Below are 15626 nucleotides of genomic sequence, written 5' to 3'. Positions count from 1 at the left end.
TAATTCTAATCCTCCTAGTCTCCTTTATAACACCTTGCCTAGCTCTGTATTGACTCCTTATCAAACCATGTGATGGAAAGATTGGATAGCAGCATTTAGAGATACACATGCCATGGACTTTACAGGCCAGCAAAGATATAATGAACAAGGGCATACTGACACACTGGAATGCCATGCTTTGTGTGACAAAGATAAGCAGCAGAGTACACAGGTGGTGGTTAGATCAATCTATATTATACTAACTCAATGTATGACTCATGACCATCTTCTAAGCTTTTGTTCCATCTTCTGTAACAGGATGTGTGGACTGTATGTTGTGTTTCATGAAATATTTCCCAAATGATCATTACAGGGTGTAGGAATCTACCATATGTTTGGGAGAAGTGGAGTACAATAAATATTAAAATGTAGATTTCTGTGTCCTATTCCAGACCTAACAAAAATTTGGAGTGAATATGGGAGTGAAGGCTGGGGGTCTGCATCTTTTTTTTTTTTTTAATAATGTCTTTTTTTTTTTTGACAGGCAAAGTTAGACAGTGAGAGAGAGAGACACAGAGAGAGTTATAGACAATGAGAGAGAGACAGAGAGAAAGGTCTTCCTTCCATTGGTTCACCCCCCAAATGGCCACTATGGCCAGCACTGTGCTGATTGGAAGCCAGGAGCCGGGTGCTTCCTCCCGGTCTCCCATGCAGGTGCAGGGACCCAAGCACTTGGGCCGTCCTCCACTGCCCTCCCAGGCCACAGCAGAGAGCTGGACTGGAAGAGTAGCAACCAGTACTAGTACCCAGTGGAGGGTCTGCAGGTTAACAAATACCTCAGGTTATTCTTACATACACCAATAATAAAGTAGTAAGACTTAAAAAGACTAATAAAATAATAAGACCTCTCTCTCTGAATTCATGCACACTTTTGCAGAGACAATTCTCATTTTGAATCTTTTCAGAGGGGTCACTCCTTTTCAATGTGAAGGCAGAAGCCATTTGAAGAGCAGTGCTGGTTTGAACAGGTTTGAATGAATTCCCTCCACCTGCTAAGTGCTAGTTTCACAGCTTCTCAGGCCCAGTTCTTCTGCTTGCATTGTGTTTTCTTTAATAATATATGTTATTATCTCAGTCTTTTAAAGACAGGACATAATTTACTTGAGTCTATTGATCATTTTGGCAATGGATGGATGTCCCACCAGAGAGTGCATTGGTCATTGAGGTGTCAACTATTTTATTAAAATGAAGTTATCGATGAAGGGGAAATTCAACCTTGGTGCAGGCATTTATCAGTCTACTAACTCTTCATTCAGTTTCACTTCTAGTAAAATGCAGAAAGAAGTCAGTACTCTTTGAATATCTTCTTTTCATGGACAGAGATTCCTGAAGCCTCTACTAAATCTTACTATTCCATAGTCACTACTGCATCAATAAACCTTTGTTGCTGTACTTTATCCATAAATCCGATTTCCGAACTAAAGCCCTGATATGTAATTTTAAAGAGAGTTCAAAAAAAAAAAAAAGAAAGAAAATCAAATTATCAAAATTACCCCCAAGTAATTCTACCCTAAAGAGAAATTCTTTCTATTTCATTAGTTTTTTTTTTTTTTCCTGAAAATTCCCAAAGAATTCATTCACCATTCACTTTATGTTGCATATGTGTGGTCAGACAGCCTTGGATATCTGGTGAGGTTCCTGATGGTCAAAATGCATGAAAAATCAAAAAATTACAATCTAAGTCGCAAAATTGATTTACTTCCAATTAAGAAAAACTTTTATATAGAATCCGAATAAACAAGATCGATGACACAAGAAGAGATAGACACATGGAGGAAGGAAAACTTTAATGTAATGTGCGACGACCTGAAAGAAGGTGAAAAACGTCCTGTACCGAATCCTACCTGTTCATTTGAAGATGCCTTTGAAACTTTTCCTGAAGTAATGAAAAATATTAAAAAGGCAGGTTTTAAAAAGCCAACGCCAATTCAGTCGCAAACTTGGCCGATAGTTCTACAAGGAATAGATGTGATAGGAGTAGCCCAAACAGGAACCGGGAAAACACCGTCATATTTGATGCCTGGATTTATTCATCTAGATCGTCAACCAGTTGGCAGGGAGAAAAGGAACGGCCCCGGCATGTTAGTCCTTACACCCACTCGGGAGTTGGCTCTGCAGGTACAGGCCGAATGTTCTAAGTATTCATACAAAAATCTTAGAAGTGTTTGCATATATGGTGGTGGAGATCGAGACGCACAAATACAAGATGTTTCCAAAGGTGTCGACATCGTAATTGCAACCCCTGGAAGGTTAAATGATCTACAGATGAATAACTTCATTAGACTCAAGAGTGTTACCTACCTGGTTTTGGACGAAGCTGATAAAATGTTGGATATGGGATTTGAACCCTAGATAATGAAGATTTTATTAGACGTTCGACCAGATAGGCAAACGATTATGACAAGTGCAAGAAACAGCCTAGCACAGACCATGTCTTTCTCGAATAGAAATGTCTTCTTTACTGACTGTTTTGATAGAAGTCACTTTGTGTATAAACAAACCATTGTCAAAATGAAAAAAAGCAAAAGCCATTACTAGATTTTGACCCATATAGCCAACACTATTGTAAATATCTTTCTATGGCCAATATCAATATTAGATATACAACAAGTATTTGTTGCTGTCTGGCTAATCCTTAAAAATCACATGTGAATTTAATTCTTTCCAGTTCTCAGTTTGACTTTTATCCATACTAAATTTTGCTAATCTCATGTCTTTATTTTCAAGAATAGATAAATTTTGCTAAAATACTTCTTTCTTCAACTACCTTCAAAGACACCGTCAATCAAATGATATCTCATTTGCTCTTCTGGAGTATAAAATCCTCCATAATCATGTTCCTACATACCTCCCCAGTTATTTTGAGAAGCTGACCTCTAGGAAGCAAGGTGTGGGCTCTGTGGCTAACCAAGGAAATGTGCTGTAGGGAAGACTGGTAAGCTTTAGCGTAATGAGTGGTTCATGCTTGAAGAAGTTAGTGTGGCCCAGAGGAAGGGGCCCCTATACAGAGATTTACTTCTCTTTCCTGTCACCTCATTACCCAGCCTTGTGCCTGTGGAAAAGCCCCTTAACCACATGGTGCCCAAATGTAGGTAAATATGCCAGATCTAATCTTCTCAAATGGGTAGTCAAAAAGGCTTTTTAAAAATGCTGTCATTTGGGCCTGTGCCACGGCTCACTAGGCTAATCCTCCACCTGTGGCACCAGCATCCTGGGTTCTAGTCCCGGTTGGGGCGCCAGATTCTGTCCTGGTTGCTCCTCTTCCAGTCCAGCTCTCTGCTGTGGCCTGGTAAGGCAGTGGAGGATGGTACAGGTCCTTGGGCCCTGAACCCTTATGGGAGACCAGGAGGAAGCACCTGGCTCCTGGCTTCGGATCGGCGCAGCGTGTTGGCCGTAGCAGCTATTTTGGGGGTGAACCAATGGAAAAAGGAAGATCTTTCTGTCTCTCTCTCTCTCTAACTGTGCCCGTCAAAAAAATAATACTGTCATTTAAAAAAAAAATGTTCAATGGCAACAAGATACTGAATTTGGCATTTATTAGAGTCCCCAGAGAGAACACCTTAAGACTACCCAGGCTAAAACCTGTTGCTTGCATTTATCTTAATGATTTAACAAGCTAAAGAGGCTCAGGAACTTGCTATACTTGACTTGACTGTGAATGCATGATTCTTGGTATCCTCGTTTAACTTGTAAAAAAAAAATCTGAATGTAGTTTTATGTACAGTTGTATGAAATGATACAGAGACATTCCATATCCCCTTCATTTGGTATCCTCTAATTCTAACATATTGTGCATCATAGTATAATACCAAAAGAGGAAATTGACAACAGACTTAAATAAAGTTTCATCCCTGCACATTAACTATGCAATCTTTGGGGACTGGCTTTTTTTCTTTCAGCATACTAGCCTAGAGATTCATTAAAATTGTGGCATGAGTAATATTCCATTGTATGTGTATGCCATAACTTATTTAACTATCCATCCAATGTAAAACATCTTGGTTGTTTCCAATTTGGAGTGTTAGGAATACAGGTTCTAAGAACTTTCATGTACAAGTTTTCGTGAAACCATGACTTTCCATTTCTCTGATATAAATTTCGAGAATGAAATTTGTATAAATTGTATAGATAAAAGATTCTTGAAATGTTTATAGTAAACTGCTAAACTTTTCTATAAAGGCTTTTTTTTTTTTTTTTTTTTTACATTTATACCAGCAATGTATCCATGTCAGCACTTAGGGTTGTCACTTTTTTCTACATTATCTATTCTGATAGGTGTGTAGTGTCATCCGATTATATTCTTAATTTGCATTTTCCCCATGGCTAATACTGCTGAAAACCTTTCCATTGACTTAATTGTCATCTGTATAACCTGTTTCACATAATGTCTGTTGGTATATTTTGCATATTTTAATTGTATTTTTTTTGTTGAACTTTGAGAGTTTTTTTCTACATTCTAGTCCTTGTGGAACATGTGATTGACAACACTTTCATCCAGTGACACTTGCTCATTTATCTTCTTAACAGAATCTTTCGTAGAGCACCACTTACCATTTTGATGAAGTACAATTTATTAACTTCTTTCCTTTGTACATCATGCTTTTGGTATCATGTCTAAATATTCCTGCCTAACCAATAATTCCTTGTGTATTTAATAACAAAATACAATTGTGCAGATAGGTAAAAGCAAAAGAGTAGAAAATGATATGTCAGTTAATAATAGAAAAGCAAGTTAGCTACAATAATATCAGATAAAGTAGACCTTGAGGCAACGTAAATTACCATGAACACAAAGGACCAGGTCAAAAACAATTGAATCAACTCAATATGAAGATACAGCAATTTTGGATGTGTATCCACCAAACATCTAAGCTTCAAGATACACGAAACAAAAACTAATAGAGTTGAAAATATATGTATAGAAGCCTCTAATTTTAGGGGCTTGTATACTTTTAGAAGCACAACTACAAGAGAAAATTAACAAAGTTATAGATCTGAGAAAAAACACCAACATAACATTTTTATTATGTTTAAAACATTCTACCCTTGACAGAGGATGGTCCTATACATTTTGCAACAATTAAAATGTTGACAAGGAAAATACTATAAGGAGGTTTAGCCTCATAAATTTGAGATCTTGAAAGAATTTTTTTTTTTTTTTTTGGACAGGCAGAGTGGATAGTGAGAGAGAGAGACAGAGAGAAAGGTCTTCCTTTTTGCCGTTGGTTCACCCTCCAATGGCTGCTGCGACCGGCGCACCACGCTGATCCGATGGCAGGAGCCAGGTGCTTCTCCTGGTCTCCCATGGGGGTGCAGGGCCCAAGCACTGGGCCATCCTCCACTGCCTTCCCGGGCCACAGCAGAGAGCTGGCCTGGAAGAGGGGCAACCGGGATAGAATCCGGCGCCCCTTCTTTTTTTTTTTTTTTGGACAGGCAGAGTGGATAGTGAGAGAGAGAGACAGAACTGAGAGGTGATCCCTGTTAAATCTAAGAGTGGAAAAAGAGAGGGAGGAGATGAACAATTTGGAACATGCTCAATCGGACTGGCCGCAAATGGTGGAGTTAGAAATGTGCCAGGGGATTCCAACACAATCCCATCAAGATGGCATGTACCAATGCCATCGCACTAGTCCAAGTGATCAATTTCAGCTCACAATTGATAGCTCTGATAGGTCTAAGAGTCAAAGAGATCACACAAACAAGACAAGTATCTGCTAATACTAACTGATAGAATCAAAAAGGGAGAGAAAGATCCAACATGGGAAGCGGGATACACAGCAGACTCATAGAATGGCAGGCGTCCTAAACAATACTCTGGCCTCAGAATCAGCCCTCAAGGCATTCGGATCTGGCGGAAGAGCCCATGAGAGTATAGCAGGCATGGAAAGCCAATATATCATGGGAAAAAAAAAAAAAAAAAAAGACCTAAATGAATGATCTCTGTGAGTGAGATCCCAGTGGAAAGAACGGGGCCATCAAAGAAGGAGGTACCTTTCTCTGAAGGGAGGAGAGAACTTCCACTTTGACTATGACACTGTCGGAATAAGATCAAAGTCAGCGAACTCTAAAGGCTTCCATAGCCCTGGCAACTCATGACTAGAGCCTAGGGAGATTACTGACGCCATGAACAGGAGTGTCAAATTGTTAAATCAGCAACAGGAGTCACTGTGTACTTACACCCCATGTGGGATCTGTCCCTAATGTGTCGTCTAAAGCGAAGTGATGCTATAACTAGTACTGAAACAGTATTTTTATACTTTGCGTTTCTGTGTGGGCACAAACTGATGAGGTTTTTACTAATTATATACTGAATCGATATTCTGTATATAAAGAGAATTGGAAATGAAAAAAAAACAACCTGGTGTTAAAATGGAAATGGCATAGAAAATTAATTAATTTGAAAAAAAATTATGTAGGATCTCTGTCTTTAATGTGCTGTACATTGCTATTTAATGCTATAATTAGTAATCCAATGGTAGTTTTTTCACTTTATGTTGCTATATGGGCAAAATGTTGAAATCTTTACCTAATATATACTAAACTGATCTTCTGTATACAAAGAGAATTGAAAATGAATCTTTACATGAATGGAAGGGGAAAGGGAGCGGGAAAGGGGAGGGTTGCGGGCGGGAGGGAAGTTATGGGAGGGGGGGAAGCCATTGTAACCCATAAGCTATACTTTGGAAATTTATATTCATTAAATAAAAGTTTAATAATAAAAAAAGAAAGAAATTTACCACTTTCTTGAAAATAAATTTTACCAAAACTCATTCTCAATGAACAGATAATCTGAATTTCCCTAAAACCATAAAAACTTGCATTTGTAATAAAATATGCAATCAACATCTCCAGTTCCAGAGACTTCACTGGAAAATTTGACCAAATGTTTTAAAAGAATTAACAAAAATACAGTATAATCTCTTCCAATATGGAAGAAGAGGCAATATTCCAATTCATTTTATCAGGACAATGTGTCTCGGTACCATAACTAGATGGAATTTTTAAAAAGAACATTGAAAATCAGTATGTCACAAACTTAGATGCAAAATTCCCCAACAAAATATTAGTAAATTAAATCTAACAATATATCAAAAATTATAGCCAGTAATCAAGTAGTTTTTATTGCAGGCATGCGGACTGGCTTAACGTTTGAAAATCAACAGATTAACTCATCATCTCAAATGGGCTAAAGAAAAAGAATCAAATGCCAGTGTCACTTGATGGAGGAAGATAATTTAACAAACCCCAGTGTGATTAAAAACTCTCAGGGATGGGGAAAACCACTTCAGTTTCAGAAAGTGCATCTTCCTAACATAAAGATAATTCTTAGTAGTAAAAAAAATGGATTTTCTCCCCTTAATACTGGGAGCAGTGCAAATATGTGCACTGTCACTGAACATATCCAGCATAGTACTGAAAATCTAGCCATTGAATGAATAAGGCAAGAAAAAGAAATAAAATACCTATAAACTAGGAAAAAGAAGGAAAGAAAACTACCATTATTTACAGATGACATGATTGTCTATATAAAATATCTAAGGAATCAACATAAAAATTCCTTGAATTGATAAATAAATTCAGCAAAATAAATATAGAAAATCAAATTAACCATATACCTATATACTACTAATGACACTGAAATTAGATTAAAAATAAAATACTATGTATATAATAAAAATGTATGTATATAAAAAAATAAAATACTATGTATATAGTATTTTATTTTTAATCTAATTTCAGTGTCATTAGTAGTATATAGGTATATGATTAATTTGATGTGCTGTACACTCTTATTTAATGCTATAACTAGTACTCCAACAGTATTTTTTTTCACTTTGTGTTGCTATATGGGGGCAAACTGTTGAAATCGTTACCTAATATATACTAAACTGATCTTCTGTATATAAAGAGAATTGAAAATGAATCATGATGTGATTGGAAGGGGAGAGGGAGCAGGAAAGGGGAGGGTTGTGGGTGGGAGGGAAGTTTTGGGAGGGGGAAGCCATTGTAACCCATAAGCTATACTTTGGAAATTTATATTCATTAAATAAAAGTTTAATTAAAAAAATAAAATACTATGTAAAAATAACACAAAAATGAAATATTTAGGAATAAATCCAACAAAAGTTATACAGAATTTCTATGTTGAATACTACAAAACAATTATGAAAAAACTCAAAGAAGAATGGAGAAACACATCATATTAGTAGACAGAAAGAGTCAGCATAGTACAGATGTCAATTTACCCTAATTTGATATGTAGATTTAGTACAAGTCCTATAAAGATATCAGAGAGGATGTTATAGATATAAAAATTCTTCTGTTATTTATTTATAAAGGCAAGCAACTAAAATAGGTAAAACAATTTTAAAGAAGAAAAATTGGAAAGAATCACCCTACTTGGGGTAGGTAGCACTGTGGCATGGTGGCTAAAGCTGCCACCTGCAGTGCCAGTGTGCCACATGGGCACCGGTTCGAGTCCCAGCTGCTCCACTTTCGATCCAGCTCTCTGCTTTGGCCTGGAAAAGCAGTAGAAATTGACCCAAGTCCTTGAGCCCCTGAACCCACTTGGGAGATCCGGAAGAAGCTCCTGGCTCTTGGCTTTGGATTGGCAAAGCTCCAGACATTGTGGCCAGTTGGGAAGTAAACCAGCAGATGGAAGACCTCTTTCTTTCTGCCTCTCCTTCTCACTCTGTGAAACTAACTTTCAAATAAAGAAATAATCTTTAAAAATAAAAAAAGAATCACCCTACTTGTTATTGTGGCATACTATGTAATCACAGTAATTAAGAGAGTGCAATATTGGTGAAGCAATTGACACATGGATCAATAGGAAAGAATAAATAACAGAAATAGACATCCACATGACCAAATTTTGACTAAGACTTAAGAAAGTTTAACAAAGGAAAAGTGAACTTAAACAAATCATTCTGGTGGAATTGGGTATTTATAGCTAGAAAAAGTTAACCTCAAACTAAACTTCAAATAAAATTGCATATAGATATAACAATATTTCGTAATTTAAATTAATTGTTGCTATGTTACAACCTAAGTATATAATATAGTTTGTATTCATGCCCTCTGCATCTCATTTTTCTGTATTTTCATACCTTCCTGTTGGTAATTTGAATACTTTTAGGATTCCATCTTGTTTTATCTATATTTTATATAATTTATTTATATATTGTTTTAGTTAATACAATATACATATGTAACTGATTACAGTCCCGTGATTACAGTTCACCATTTAGGAGAATTAATTTTTTTGTTTTAATTTTTAATAGTTTTTTTTTTTTTGACAGGCAGAGTGGACAGTGAAAGAGAGACAGAGAGAAAGGTCTTCCTTTTGCCATTGGTTCACCCTCCAATGGCCACCGCGGTAGTGCGCTGCGTCTGGCGCACCGCGCTGATCCGATGGCAGGAGTCAGGTGCTTCTCCTGGTCTCCCATTGGGTGCAGGGCCCAAGGACTTGGGCCATCCTCCACTGCACTCCCTGGCCACAGCAGAAAGCTGGCCTGGAAGAGGGGCAACCGGGACAGGATCGGTGCCCCGACCAGGACTAGAACCCGGTGTGCCAGCGCCACAAGGTGGAGGATTAGCCTAGTGAGCCGTGGCGCCGGCCAATTTTTAATAGTTTTTAACAGATTCAATATAGTTTGTAGAAACTATTCTAATATAACGATATCCCTTCCTTCTTCCATCTTCTTTCCCTCTTACCATCAATCCTTCTCCCTTTCTTTCTTCCTATTTTTATAGTTTTTGAGATAACATATTTTAAATTTACATTACAATAAAAAGGCTTAATGTTTTACCAAATAAGTCTAACAGGCAAAATCAAGGCCAGTGCCGTGGCTCACTTGGTTAATCCTCTGCCTGCGGCACCGGAATCCCATATGGGTGCCAGGTTCTAGTCCTGGGTGCTCCTCTTCCAGTCCAGCTCTCTGCTGTGGGAAGGCAGCGGAGGATGGCCAAGTGCTTGGGTCCCTGTGCCCACATGGGAGACCAGGAAGAAGCACCTGGCTTCTGGCTTTGGATTGGTACAGTGCCGGCCGTGGTGGCCATTTGGGGGGTGAACCAACAGAAGGAAGACCCTTCTCTCTGTGTCTCTCTCTCACTATCTAACTCTATCTGTCAAAATAATAAAAAAAAATACAGGCAAAAAGCAAAAAGACTCCAGGTTAATGGGAATGTAGACAATGGCCATAAACAATAATTGAATGGGAAAATGACCATTTCATCCATATAAAGTAGATTTTAAAGTAATCACAGATCATCAAAATCATAGCAGTATGACATTCTAACCCATTAGTTTGGCAAAAGTATAAAACAATGTTTTACAAAACTATATTTGCAACAATACTGATGCACACAGGAATTTCTTTCTTTTTTTTTTAATTTTAGTTCCCACAAATAAGGGAGGACATGCAGCATTTGTCTTTCTGTGTGTGGCTTATTTCATTCAACATGATGTCCTCCGGTTGCATCCATTTTGTTGCAAATGGTAGCATTTCCTTCTTCTTTTCTAAATAGCTGAGTAATATTCAGCGGGGTATACATATCACACTTTCTTTATCCATTCTTCTAATGATGGACACCTTGATTTCAATTTTTTTCTGTTGTGCAGTACTGCTATAAACATTGTGTTGCAGATATCTCTTTGATACTACATGTTCATCTCTTTTTGGTATACACCCAGTAGTGGGATTGCTGGATCATATGACAAGTCTATTTCTAGTTTGTTGAGAAATATCCATACTGTTTCCACAATGGCTGCACTAGTTTACCTTCCTACCAACAGTGTGCAAATGTCTGCCTTTCTCCCCATCCTTATCAGCATCTGTTACTCTATGTGTTTTGTACTTTAGCCATTCTGAAAGGGATGAGGTGTTATCTTGCTGTAGTTTTGATTTGTACTTCCCTGATGGCTAGTGATATTGAACATTTTTTTCATATATTTGTTGGCCATTTGTACTTCTTCTTTTGAGAACTGTCGGTTGAGGTCCTTTGCCCATTTCTTAACTGGATTGGGTTATTTTTGCTGTTGATGTTATTGAGTTTTCTAAGTTGCTGATGTGTTTTGCATATTAATCCTTTGTTAGATAGGTTGCTTGCAAATATGTTTCCCAATATGTTGGATATCTCTTCACTCTACTGATCAGTTCCTTTGCTGTGCAGAAGCTTCTGGGTTTTATATACTCCCATTTGTTTAGTATGGTTTTCTTGCCTGTGCTTCAGGAGTCTTGTTCAAGAAGTTATCCCCTATACCAATGACCTGGAGTGCTTCTCCTATGTTTTCTTCCATTTGATTTTCTCAGATCTTAAGTTTAGGTCTCTGATCCATCTTGAGTTGAGATTTGTATATGGTGAGTGGTATGAAAAATATCCAGTTTTGCCAGCATCAGTTTTTGAAATGATTATCCTTATTCCTTGTGTGTCCTGAGAACTTTTGTCAAAAGTCAGTTGGTGATATGTGGATAAATTTCTGTGCCCTCTATTCTCCTCCATTGATCTATGCATCAATTTTATGCCAGTATCATGCTGTTTTAGTTACTATATCTTTGTAGTATGTTTTGAAGTCAGGCATTTATGATGCCTCCAGCTTGATTATTCATGCTCAGGGTAACTTTGGATATTCTGGGTTTTTTGTGGTTTCATATGAATTTTAGGATCATTTTTCTAATTTTATTAAGAATGTCATTAGTATTTTAATAGGGATTGAATTGAATCTGTGGATTGCTTTAGGTAGTGTACATATTTTAATGATATTGATTCTTCCAATTTATGAATAAGTGATATCTTTCCATTGTTCCGTGAGTCCTTGATTATTTTCTTTCATTAAATGTTTGATAATTTTCATTGTAGAGATCTTTCACTTCCTCACCTTTAAATATAATCATCTTTAGAATTTCTTTTATATGAAATGAACACCAGAGCAGACATTGTGACATGTATTCAATCATCAGTTGTTTACAAGAAACTGTTGGACAGAAGAATCCATAGTAGTACTTATTCCTATTTTCACCTGTTCTGTTTTTCTCTGTTCCTTTCAAAACACCATTCATTCCTCTGCTATGTATTATTTCCTTTCTCTAGAAATCTCTTTATCTGTTCTAGTACTCATCATAATTTCTTTTTTTTAATTTAACATTTATTTAATGAATATAAATTTCCAAAGTACAGCTTATGGGTTACAATGGCTTCCCCCTCCCAAAACTTCCCTCCCACCCACAACCCTCCCCTTTCCCGCTCCCTCTCCCCTTCCAATCACATCATGATTCATTTTCAATTCTCTTTATATACAGAAGATCAGTTTAGTATATATTAGGTAATGATTTCAACAGTTTGCCCCCATATAGCAACACAAAGTGAAAAAAAATACTGTTGGAGTACTAGTTATAGCATTAAATAAGAGTGTACAGCACATTAAAGACAGAGATCCTACATAATTTTTTTTCAAATTAATTAATTTTCTATGCCATTTCCAATTTAACACCAGGTTTTTGTTTTTTTTTTTTTCATTTCCAATTATCTTTATATACAGAAGATCGATTCAGTATATAATTAATAAAGATCTCATCAGTTTGTACCCACGCAGAACCACAAAGTGTAAAAATACTGTTTCAGTACTAGTTATAGCATCACTTCGCTTTAGACGACACATTAGGGACAGATCCCACATGGGGTGTAAGTACACAGTGACTCCTGTTGCTGACTTAACAATTTGACACTCCTGTTCATGGCGTCAGTAATCTCCCTAGGCTCTAGTCATGAGTTGCCAGGGCTATGGAAGCCTTTAGAGTTCGCCGACTTCGATCTTATTCTGACAGGGTCATAGTCAAAGTGGAAGTTCTCTCCTCCCTTCAGAGAAAGGTACCTCCTTCTTTGATGGCCCCGTTCTTTCCACTGGGATCTCACTCGCAGAGATCTTTCATTTAGGTCTTCTTCTTTCCTGAAGGGTAGTTGAATATGGAACTCTCAGTGATACAGAACTCACAGCAACAGTCCTTTTCTTTCAACATCTTAAAAAACCCAGTGCTTTTTTCTTTATTCCATGGATTCAGAAAAGAAATCCATAGCCACTCAAAGTTAAGTTTGCCTGTAGACTATGTCATTTCTCTCTATTTACATTTAATATTTTTTTTCTTCATTGTTCAGTCTTTAGTTATGGTGTATGTTGGTAAGGATTTCTGCCCTTGAATCCTGTTTGGATTTAGTTAATATTATTGAATCTGTAGCTTATAAATGTCACAACTTTTAAAAACTTTCAGGTATTATTTTTTTCAAACATTCTTTAGGACACACATGCTTTTTCCTCACCTTCTGGGGCTCTAATGTTATTTTAGATCTTTTATGTTTCCTGCAGGTCTGAGCCTCAATTAATATTTCTTTTTTCAGTATATTATATCCCTTATTCAGATTTACTGATTATGTCTTCTGTCATCTCTACTAGATTATTGAGAACTTCAAGCAAGTAATTTATTTAAGTTACTGAGTTGTATTTTTGAAATAAGTATTTGTATTTATGAAATTAGTCCTATTTCAAGTTTATAATAATTTCTATTTCCTTGCTAAGGTTTTTTAGGTTAGATTTCTAATTACTTGCATGAATAAATTGTATTATGTCTGTTAAAAATTCTTCATCAGATAAATCCAGCATCTGATTATGTCAATGTTAGTTCCCCTTCCTTGTATTTCCTTAAGTTGTAATTCTCCTGGTTCTGAATATGACAATTTCTAGTCAAGCATATCTTGGATATTTTGAATAGTATGGCAGTTTATACCTGATCCTCCTTAACTCTACTGTGTCTCCAGGAATTCACATTGTTTAGAACTTGTGTGTAGCTTACAGTAGTACTCTCCTGGTCTACACTGTCACAGTTGTGGACAGATCAGGTCTTACTGTGCCAACAGGGTGGGTTTCAATTAGATTATTCCTTATGGGCACTGATGTGGCCACTGTTTTAAGCACATTGGACCATCACTGCCACTGAGTATGGATCTATGCACCAAGTCCCCAAAGTGCTTCCTCTTTACTGATATTTTGTCAAGTGCTATGTGCTCATTCTTGTTTCCTTTCTTTCTTTTGTCTGCCCATGATTGTTGGTCATAGTGTATAAGGCTCTCCTCATTTCGGCAGATATAGAAAAATAATGTGGCTAAATTGTTAACCAGGCAACGTGCATTTCTATTTACATATTTTAGAGGTCTTCATACAATTTTGCAGTGAATTTATCAATGATGTTTAACTGTGTTCATAGGAGAAGTGAAAAGAAAAGTAGCTCTATGCCATTTATTTCCTCATATCTATGTTTTTTATTCTCAGAAATTGAAGTGTAATGGAACATGATTTCTATTTCTTTCTTTTAATATCTGTGCTCCAGATACTGATCCCATATGTGATTGACAGGGTCAAGACTTTAAATATCTCCAATAACAAAGGGATTATAGAAAGATAAAATGCTCTTCTAAATTATTTTAGATGAACTGAATAGACATCCTAATATAACTACACAAATCATAACTGAGCCAGCAGTTTAAATGCACCATGGACATATTTTTTAATTTCTTATTTTACTAAAGAAGTACTTTAGTGAAGAATATCATGTATGAGCCTGGAGTTGTGGCGTAGTGGGTAACCCCACCACCAGCAGTTCTGGCATCCCATATGGGTGCCAGTTCAAGTCCCAGCTGCTCCACTTCCTGTCCAGTTCTTTTCTATAGTCTGGGGAAGCAGGAGAATATGACCTAAGTCATTGGACCCCTGCACCCACATGGGATACCCATAACAAACTCCTGGCTCTTGGCTTCAGATAGGCACAGCTCCTGATATTGTGTCCATCTGGAGTGAACCACTAGATGGAAGAACCCTCTCTCTCCCTCTTTCTGTTCTCTCTCTCTCTCTTTCTGCTTCTGCCTCTCTGTAACTCCACCCTTCAAAAAAATAAATAAATCCTTAAAAGAAAAAAGAATATCATATACTATATGAACACAGATAGGATTTTTTTTCTATTGATTATAAGAAGTTTTGGCCGGCGCAGTGGCTTAACACGCTAATCCTCTGCCTTGCGGCGCCGGCACACCGGGTTCTAGTCCCGGTTGAGGCGCCGGATTCTATCCCGGTTGCCTCTCTTCCAGGCCAGCTCTCTGCTATGGCCCGGGAAGGCAGTGGAGGATGGCCCAATCCTTGGGCCCTGCACCCGCATGGGAGACCGGGAGAAGTGCCTGGCTCCTGGCTTCAGATCAGCGAGATGAGCCGGCCACAGCGGCCATTGGAGGGTGAACCAACGGCAAAAAGGAAAACCTTTCTCTGTCTCTCTCTCACTGTCCACTCTGCCTGTCAAAAAAAGAAAAAGAAAAAGAAAAAAAAAGAATTTTAACAAAAAATATTGTTTTATGATAGGTGATCTGCTTCTATAATAAGAGATTTAAAATATTTGCCTTCTGAGGGTTCAGTCGACCACCATAATTAGATGTTTGAGCATTTAAATGGAAGGTAAGAATAATTATACTCACATAATTCCCCCCAACCATAAGCCAACCCTCTATCCTTCAAGTTATCTTATTTTTTGTGATTATTTTTTTCCATA

The 15626-nt window shown here is 37.2% G+C and overlaps 1 pseudogene; it reads left to right on the top strand.

Moving 5' to 3' along the window:
* Window positions 1-1689: 1689 nt before the first annotated feature.
* On the top strand, window positions 1690-2577 carry LOC133758713 (probable ATP-dependent RNA helicase DDX43; annotated as a pseudogene).
* Window positions 2578-15626: the final 13049 nt, after the last annotated feature.

This window comes from Lepus europaeus, chromosome 4 (genome assembly GCF_033115175.1).
Source record: "Lepus europaeus isolate LE1 chromosome 4, mLepTim1.pri, whole genome shotgun sequence".
In the NCBI taxonomy this organism is placed as follows: domain Eukaryota; kingdom Metazoa; phylum Chordata; class Mammalia; order Lagomorpha; family Leporidae; genus Lepus; species Lepus europaeus.
This window is presented reverse-complemented; position numbering and strand designations above follow the sequence as displayed.